Raw genomic sequence first — 10,297 nt, 5'->3', positions numbered from 1 at the left:
TTTTGAGTTTTGTTTTGAAATGTAATGATTTGAAAATTTTCAAATTATGTAATTTTGCATTTATTTTTGTTCTTGAGAGATACCCTATATGCGATTAGGGTTTTGAAGGTACAATAATTTTTTGGATACTCAAAACTACGATTTCAAGGAGATCCAAGCCCATTTCTACTAACACAATTAAGCGATCTAAAACCCCCATCGCATCCTCAAGGATGCCCATATGATTTTGACGACAAGAAGTGACAACTATAGTGCCTTCGATTTGAATGAAACTAGTGATCAATGAGGAAAAGAATCAAATGCTTGATCTAAAAATTCTAGCCTTGATCCCAAGTTCTCAAATTAGGACGAATAACTATCGAAATAATTGCAAAAAAACCTCTATATCTTCGGAATTTATGGGTCCAATAAACCTAGAATTGTGAAAAGATAAAGTAGGACAATCTATATTATTGAAAAATTATTTGATTTACAAAAATTGGTGTCATAATTAAAAGTTAGCCAGACAATCTAAAGTACAACACCAACCTCAACTTCATAGGAGCTATCAGGATCTAAAGTGTTCAAGATCCCACTTGATAGGGATGTTGACATGACCTATCAAGTAGCACCCTCTAAGAGCATCTACAATTGAAGTGTTAATATCAGACGATAGAATCTAATCAGTGAATTCCACTCCAATGGACACATTAAAAATGGGTTAAATGTGTTAGATGCTAAATGTTTGTTATCTGTGATTAGCAGTTTGGTTAGTCATGTCAACTTGTTAAAACCCATTATTTCATTGTAAGGGATATATTTTTTTAAACAGCGATTGCTTCAATTTTTTTAATAATTTAAATTTAAATAACATATTAACGATTGAAAATTTAACCATTTTGTTCTCATACACTTTGCAGTATAAATTCTTCTAAAAGTTCTCAAAATTTCCTCAAATTCTTCTTTTATTTGATTTCACCATTCCTCATTCTCCCAGTATGGATCATCCACCTCCATTCTTCAATCAAGACAACCGTTCCCAAGTATGGTCACAATTTGATTCTCAGTATATGTTCAATCCACCTCAATTTTTTCTGATCAATCATAATTTTTATCTCATCAACCTTCTCAGACTAATAATACACAACCTCCCATTACCCCAAAAAAGAAAAAAAAGTTGAACACAATAGAATGAAATGAATCCAAATTGGAGTAAAGAGGAACACAAAACATTGTGTAGAGCTTGGTTGCATGTCTCGAAAGATGCAGTCACAGATACCCATCAAGAAAGAGAAAAATTATGGGATCGAATCCATGATGAGTTTGACAATATTTTATTATACGACAAAGAGAATAAATTCAGATTTGATGAATCGGTGGTTGTACATCCAATTCCACCTCAATAAGTATTCTGGATACGTTCACACAAGTAAGAGATATCCATCAAGTGGATACAATGTTAAAGATTCAATAAGTTAGTTAGTTGATATATTTTTCTCATATGATTATTTAAATTGAGATTAATTTTAATTATTATTTGGTATTTGTGGATAGGGCAATAAAATAATTATATTATGAAAAAGAGTTGCACCATTTTAAGTGGGATGGTTGTTGGTTATTACTCAAAGACAACCAAAAATGGTTTATTTACCAAATAGCATGAACAAAAAAAAGATTGCACAAAGAAAGAGAGGAAGTATCAATGTGGATGTTGATTAAATTAGAGATTCATCGAATCCTTCTACTCCGACAACAACACTGGGTTTGGTTATAGGATCTGTTAGCCTTGACGCTAAAGATTCACCATTCAGTCATAGATCTCATGAGTTATCACGACCCCCTAGAAGAAAAACAATAATGACCATGCATTAAAAAAAGAATGTAAATGCTGTAAACTTGTTTGTTGAAAAATTTAGAAACTTGAGAAAGGACTAAAAAGAAATTGCTGAAAAATAAATTATTAGGACACTTGAAAAAGATCAACTTATAATTTAAGCAAATAAGAACAAGAACAACTAATGTTATAGGCTAAATGCGAATGAGAACAAATCAAGATTACGGTTAAACATGAGTAAGAGCGAATGAGGTGGGAAAAATATATCATGATAACTGATATAAATTTGATTACCACCAAAAAAGGAAAAACTTGGGTAATTACACTATAAGAGGCAATTTTGAGTTGAATACGAGGGGATTTTGTAAATGGATCAAGTAGTAGTAAAGTTTCAATTAATATATGTAATACGTAGTGATTTTAATTCCATAAATGTATTAGGTACTACTTTATTTTAATATATGTAATAGATAATGTTTTAATTCAATACATGGAATTTGAATTTAAATTAATAGGTCTTAATTACTTAAATGAAATTATATTCTTTGAGAACAACAACACACAATTGAAAAATCACAAAAAATAACATAAATTCGAAATACCAAATAAGTCTCTAAATAGAATAACATTTTAAACAATTTGATCATCGAATTGATTTCACAAATGTTCAACGAAATCATACCTCAACAACATATTTGATCATCTATTACAAATCCTATTAAGGCGAGATGTTATGTGTACTATCAAAAGTATTGGATTTCAACATATTCTTGAGGGAAGCTAATCTCCTCTAGTGGAGGTGTCCATCTGTAGACACCCCATTTTTGCATCCGCTTGATTAATCAACTCGTCAACCCGATCGCAATGATTCCCAATGATGGATGTGTATTCCATTGTTTTATTTTGTTACCAGATGTGTTTCAAAAATCTGGATGAGGTATCTCAAACTGACAAAACCTTAGAAACCACACTACGCTAGGAAAATACGACTCCAGAAACATAAAAATCATCATCTTGCAGACCCAAAAAGAAGCTTCACGATAAAAAACACTAAAAATTGACCAAATTATCAAAATACCCCTAACATCAAAACAACCCTAGAGCCTATGTTACGATTAGGAAAACCCTTTCGAGCACATAAAACAACAAATCGAAATCAAATAAATCATGTCGTCAATTTTAACAGAATTTGATAAAATTACGAAAATGCCCCTCATTAGGTTCATAACCATTTCACACAAAAAATTTCATAAATGACACAAACTAATATTTCCATTGAATTCCTTACGAAAAATCGATTCTAAAACATCCTAGAACATTAAAAATCGACTTGAAACATGAAAAGCTCTCTCCGGGGGCAAAACGATAATTTCACAATTTTCATAATTAAAAATTTTGAAATTAATAAATAAAACATTAAATAATTAAAGTGAAATATTAATGAAATTAATTTAAAATTTTGAACTAAAAAAAATTGATCAATCGGGTTCTCATGAAAATTGTTGAGGGTTCGTGAGATATTTCTTTAAGGACCCCTCCATTTGGGGGTCCAAAGAATTAAAGATATAATAGAGGGGGGTTCTCCAAATATTAAAGCCAATCAAGCAAGACTGAAGTCAAGGTATTAAAGTCAATCAAGCAAGACTGAAGTCAAAATTAAAGTCAATTAAGCAAGACTGAAGTCAAGCTATTAAAAGTCAATCAATTAAGACTAAAGTCAAAATATTAAAAGTTAATCAAATAAGATCAAAAGTCAAAATCATAATAGAATTCTAATTAAATAATAACTTTATCTAATAGAGTTCTAACTAAAAAACAATTCAACCTAAAACAATTCTAATTAAAACGCAATTCTACCTAAAATTTTTTTAATTAAAACACAATTCTACCTAAAATAATTCTAACTAAAACACAACTCTAATTAAAAGAACTCTAATTAAATACTAACTCTATCCAAATCAACCCCTAAAAAATTCTATAAATAGAGGTTCCCACACCCTATTTTCGTATCAAAGAAAAAACCCTAGAAAAAGTAGGTGAAGAAGCCTTCACAACCTCCCCAAAACCCTAATTTTGGAGTCCCAACTCCTTCCCTAACACCCCTACTTCGATTTTAGCCTAAAAAACACATAGAAACCTTTCAAAAACACCCTAAAAATTCACAACAAATTCAAAACATCCAGATCCAAGAAGGAGATACCTTGCTTCGAAGATCAGAAATCAGATCCGGAGACAGAACGAAGCAAGGAGTACAGTACAAATAACTGTTTTCACTAGATCTGAGGGAATAATACTTTTGCAAATCGAAGGTAAGATTTTTTCATTATTTTTTAAAATCTAGATTTTGTCATTAGCGATGTAGTTATATTTGGAATAAGTAGAGACCGGCATTGGCCGGGCGGGGTTGATGCCTAACACCTTCCAACCCTGTAACATGATCCCCGGATTCAGATTTTCTATAGTAGATTAGTTTTTTTTTATCCATTTTAGAGTCAGTTTGGTTCCTAGACCATAATAACTAGGTGGCGACTCCCAAACCTCAAGGATCAAAAGCGGATTCGCATACCTCGCGAATCGAGGGCGCTTTCAGTGGCGACTCTGCTGGGGACATTGAGGATCAGACTTGAAAAGCCTCAAGTATGGGAAACATTGCCAGTAGAATCTAGTTTTTTTTAATTATTTTATTTTATTTTTAATTATTTGTTTAGTTGTTTATTTTATTTTATTTTATTTCTTTTTTGTTCAATTATTGAGCATTGGTTTGGATGTTGAATATTTTGTTTTGACACTTTTTATGGATCATCAAGGGTTATTTGGAATGACCTTAAAATCATGCAGGATTTCAGGAAGATAATGGTCTAAAATAATGGGTGTTGATTCATTTTTTATTTGGATTATTATTATTATTATTATTATTTTGGTATTATCCTTTATTAATACCCTTTGATTCAATTTTTGATATTTCGGATTTGGCATAATTTTTCTTTTTGATTCAATCTAGGGTCATTTTGGGATGACCCTAAATAATGAAAGATTCAAATTGACATAAATTGAGGATGGAATGATGGTGGTTGAAATTTGAGTTATGGATTTTTTTCTCTTTTTAAAAAAAAAAATTAAAAATTTTTAGCACGTTACTAAGCATAGACGACGAGTTGCGAAAATAAATTATTTGTGAGTGATGTGGTAAGAAATAAAAAATTTGCCTTTTTTAATATTGTTCATGATGAGGAAAGGATTTCAAGAAAAAAAAATCAAAAAAAAAAAAATCAGAAAAAAAAATATTTTTACTTGTGGTGTGCCTTTAGCAGAAAGCAGCGTTTGCTGTTTTTTATCTTCTTCCCCATGTGTTTAAAAACGGAAAACAGCAAAGAAACGCAGCAGAGAGAGATGTTTCTCTCTCTCTCTCTCTCTCTCTTCCTCTTTCTTGTAAATTTGAAATCTTTTTAAAGATTCATTGTGCACAAGAAGTCAAGGATTGATCGACCGAAATGAATGTATTTATCAAAGCAAAATCTGAATCGAACTAGAGGTTCTTGGGTTAGAAATTTTGAAACCAAAGTGGGTTACTATGAGTAGATGGGATGATGAATCTATCACTTACGAACAGATTCAGCATGCTTGCTTCGATGCTTTTGTTTCGTTCCAGATCGGTAAGAGGTTGACGAATGGGAACCATTAGGGTCTGGATAGAATGAGATTTAGTTTTTTTTTCTTGGTTCTTGAGTTTGGAAGAACTGAATGATGGTTTCTTGTAAGCAAGGTTTCTTATGTTCTCTGTTTTGCAGGGTTGAATGAATCAGTAATTTTTGATTTCCAGGTTTCGGTGTCTTAAATGTGGAAATTCAAGAGATGGGTTCACTGAGTTGAGCTTTAAATATATAAAAAAACGAAACTAGGGAGTTGAATTTTAGGTTGCTGGTAGCAACATTCAAAAAAAAAAAAGAGCTTGTTTTTTTTTTATGCTGTGAGTTGTGGCAACAGCATATATAAAATAAAGAAAAGGCGAGGAATGTGTTGCTAGCAGCAACACATATATATTAAAAAAAAAAAACAAGGATGTGTGCTGTTAGCACCAGCAACACTAAAGTTTTTTTTTGGTTTTTGTTCTTTAGTTGAAACCCACCTTATGAGCCATGCTATCATGACTCACTTAGTAAGATATTAAATCTCACTAGGAGTCATTGGGTCTATTTGAAGCATTAAATTAGAAATAGGATGCCGCAACTTTTTAGATTCCTTAGAAAAAATTCTGATTTAAAAACAAAAAAATTGATCTTAATATTCGATGTTGAAATTGGATGGCTATGATCTCCTAATTTGAAAATTGAAATCCAACGGTGAAAATTGATCATTTTTCAAATTTCTTAAAATTTTATGCTTTATAATTGTATATATTTTGTCATAGAATTTTGATTCTAAATTTGGGATTTCGATAGATTTTTTTTTAGCCACCCATTTAAAAAAAAAAAAAAAAACCTTAAATATGTGAATTTTAATCTAAACTTTTCCATTAAATCTAGAAGATTGTGACATTGGATTTGCGACATGATGGTCCACGTGAACTCAATAACCTTTAGTAAAGTTTTAAATCTTACTTAGTGGTTAGGACATCCCAAGTTCTTATTCACAAGATTGGTTGAGTAGCAAACTAATATGGCAAGGGAATTTTTGTGCTAAAAATGCTACAAGTCTACTCGATAAAAAAAATATATAAAAAAATTAAAAAAGAAAAAATTGTTGGTGTTTCTTGTGCTCATTGATGATTGATTTTCTTTTTAGTGCGGTCCTGATTGATTGATCATCTTACTCTCTTTTGCACTACCTTGATTGATTGCCTGTCTAATACGACATGATCTTGATTGATATACATTTTGATGTGCATGCTTTAATCTTGAACTTGATGCTTTGGATATTTATGTTATATGATCACATTTTCTAATATCCATATTTTGGTGGTTTGATCTGGCCCATGGGCCCATGTGTTTGAAAAAGTCTCGGGCACACCCTATCCTGTTTTGCACACACCACATGCACGTTTGCTGTTTTGCACACTTACACGTCCCATATAGCGAACGTGGCACTAGTGCGTGGCCCGGTCTCTTAGGAGATGCGACGTCATTCATGAAAACCACAACTCCAGTCACATACCTTAGGGTATATCAAACTGGGGGCATCAATACCGTCTGATCAGGTGATTCTGAGAAGTATATTGATGCACCCAGGCTGGAGCGACCTGAGCCTTTGACCTATTGTAAGCCACATAGTCACATGTCCCGATTGCTAACGTAGTACTAGTACGTGGTCGGTCCTCTCGTGGGATGCCAAACCATTTATGAAAACTACAACTCTTGACTCGTACCCGTAGGTATAAAAGATAATCTAAGTATATCAATTGCACTTCTTGGTCAAAACCGGTGCCTAAGTAAGATCTTGCCCCGCTGTACCCTACTGTACGAGGGGGATAGACTACGTCTATTCTAGACGAGAGGTATTTAAGTGAGCCCTTGCTCAGCATTGTGCGCCACCTCTCAACTGGAGATCGAACTGGTTATTTTTGACTTCAGAGAAGTGAGTTGAGGTTTTAAATTATCACCTATACGGTATATCAAACCAAGTCACCACGTATCGAAAGGTATATAAGTGTGCTTGGGTAAGGGTGGCCAGATAAAAATGCATTGCACGTAGTAAACTTAGAGTCTAGAAACCTTCCCCGTAGGTCACGAATCGAACTTATCGTGGGTGTTCCCGGGTTGTTTATTGAATGAAACTTGTTGATTGATGAATGTATGTGAGTGATGTGAATGGTGAGATCAGAGTTAATGATTGTCCTCAAGGATAAAAAATGTTGCTTTTGAAAATTAAAATGGGTGCACCGACCCAATAAAGAATCCATTTTTTGCAATAATTTATAATGACCCAGTCCATCTCGATCCAATAATCATGATGGGTCGGGCCATTTAGATCAAAATGGAAATCAAATTCTTTTCTAAATTCGGGTTTCAACCCATTTTCAAAGAAAAGAAATGGTTTACAAAGCAAAAATATTTTCCAAGAAAAGTATTTCCAGAAAATGTTTTCCAGAAGAATAAGATTTTCCAAAAAGAAACGCTTAAAAAAAAAGTTTTCTAAAAGAAAATGTTTTCTAAGAAAGAAAAGGAAGAAAAATATTTTTCAAAAAAAAAAAATGATTTACAAAAGATCTATTTTGCATGAAAAATTATTGAAATATGTTTGTTGGAAGTTGTTATTCAATAAAAATATTATTTTCAAGAGTGCAATAAAATTATTTTCCTTCTGAATAATCATTGAATGGATGAATTGTTTAATGGATTGGTGCACAAAATTCAATAAAATCTCAGGGTTCATTTAAAATGTTATCAAGGGGGTGTCACTGAAATTGGTTAAATTCACCTTCAAAGAGGTTTTAAGGGTTATCATTATATCTAAGCTCAAATCGTCCATCGTCTAGCTAGGATTGTAAATCCGGTCAGTTAGAGTAAACGTCAATATCAAGTCAACAGTCAGAAATGACCTCAAAATTTCTCAACATTGTCCAATTGTTCTTTGAAGATTATAGTGCTTCAATCCTACTGGTTGTAAGCAATATCTCAGTCATCAGTCCTAATCAAACTCGTGTGGGTACTTGTCTTGAATTTTCGTGAGTCATTTAGATTAGCTCGAGTCCTTTTTTCCAGTAAGGTCATGTCTTCCTTAGATTGAGTTTACTCTTTCCTATTGAGTGAAGTTAGTTCGTCGAGTCTATAGAGGTGTCTGTCGCCCTTTCTGAATTTGATTGGGTAAAGAAAATTTTTGAATACCCTGAGCGCATTAACAAATTAACTAATAATCTAGCTTCAAGGATATATTTTTTCTCCTGAACAAGAAGATGAAAGTCAGGCTCAAGAAGGCAAAGGTCATTGACTGTGGAACATAAATTAATCCTAAAGAGATTCAAATAGAAATCATCATATCCCTAGAGGAACACAAGAGGATAATGAATTTTCTCAGAAATTTTAAAAGACTTGTTCGCTTGGGCCTATGAGGATATGTTAGGTGCAAGTTTGGGTGTTGTTTGACACAGATTATATATTGACTTGATAAAAGGAGATCAAGGAAGATGTTATAAAATGTATTAGTGCTAGGATTCTCAATATGGTAGAGCTCCCAGAATATATTACATTCTCAGACTAATGAAATAGTTGAAGTGGTATTGATATTTGATAATGGGTTGTACATCAAAGCTTAAGTTGTTACTCTATATTTAAAGTTCAAGATCCAGCATCACAAATCATCTCCTTACGTTCTCAGACTAATGAAAAGGTTGAAGCAGCTAGTAAAAAATCTTAAAACAATCATCAAGACAATGCGTCAATCACACCAGGATTAGTTAGAAAAGTTACCATTCACACTAGGGGAACATCATACTTCAATGCAATTTTCTACTAGAGTTATTCCCTATTTTCTAGTGTATGGCATGGAAGCAGTCTTGCTAGTTGAAATGGAAATTCCGTCTCTCAGGGTCTTATTGGAAAGTCAGTTGTCAGAAGCAGACTAGGTTCGTCATTGGGTATGAAGAGCTAAACTTGATTGAAAAAAAATAACTTAGAGTTCTGTACCACATGCAAACTCATTAAAGAAGAGTCATTCTCATGTTTGATAAGAAGGTTATGGCTCATTACTTACAAGTCGGGGATTTGGTATTCAAAAAGAATAGTGCACATATCTTTGAACCCAGAGGGAAGTTCAAATCAAATTGGGGAGGTCCGTTCATCATCAAAGAAATATTACCAGGAAAAGCTGTCAGACTTCAAGATCATGATGGAATCGAATTACCAGAACCAACCAACCTTGACCAAATCAAATGGTACTACATTTAAGGAGGCCATCTTTGGCCAAATCAATCCTTATATTACCGAGTTACCCAGTTCAACATATCATTTCTCAACCCCTTTGCTGCCTTTTCAAAAATAAAAATTATGCCTTTTTCTTTCTCAGCCCGATCACCTAACCTAGGGGAGGGAAAATCTGAACTACGTTTTGGTTTGATCCCAAAATGTTGGGGTACGTAGGCAACCTGAGAAGTTACTTCAGGCCCGACCATATCAAAATAAAAAAAATAGATTCCTCAACAAAAAAAAAATCTAAAAAGAGAAATATTCAAAAGAAAAAGAAATATCGTCAAAATGGGGAAGAAAAATTCAAGATGAAATGCCACACAAAGGGCATTTGGGTTTTTGAGCCTCAAAATTCCTTTCTTTTTATACCTAGTCCTAAGCTTACCTACTAAAGTCCTTCTGAGTACCGTACGAAAAGTCAAGGAAGATAATAAATCATGATCAGACAGTAACTCTAGAAGTTCAGAGGAGAAGAAAAAAGATAAAAAAATGATAAAGCCTGCTAAGTTGAAAACCTGAAAAAGGCGATTTAGGCAAAAATTAAGGCAAGCTCGCAAGGTTGAAAATCTGAAAGGACAACTTTGAC

This window comes from Akebia trifoliata, chromosome 11, assembly GCF_017979445.1.
Source record: "Akebia trifoliata isolate Shusen 1 chromosome 11, ASM1797944v1, whole genome shotgun sequence".
NCBI classification, from domain to species: Eukaryota; Viridiplantae; Streptophyta; class Magnoliopsida; order Ranunculales; family Lardizabalaceae; genus Akebia; species Akebia trifoliata.
Note: the sequence above shows the minus strand (reverse complement) of the source record.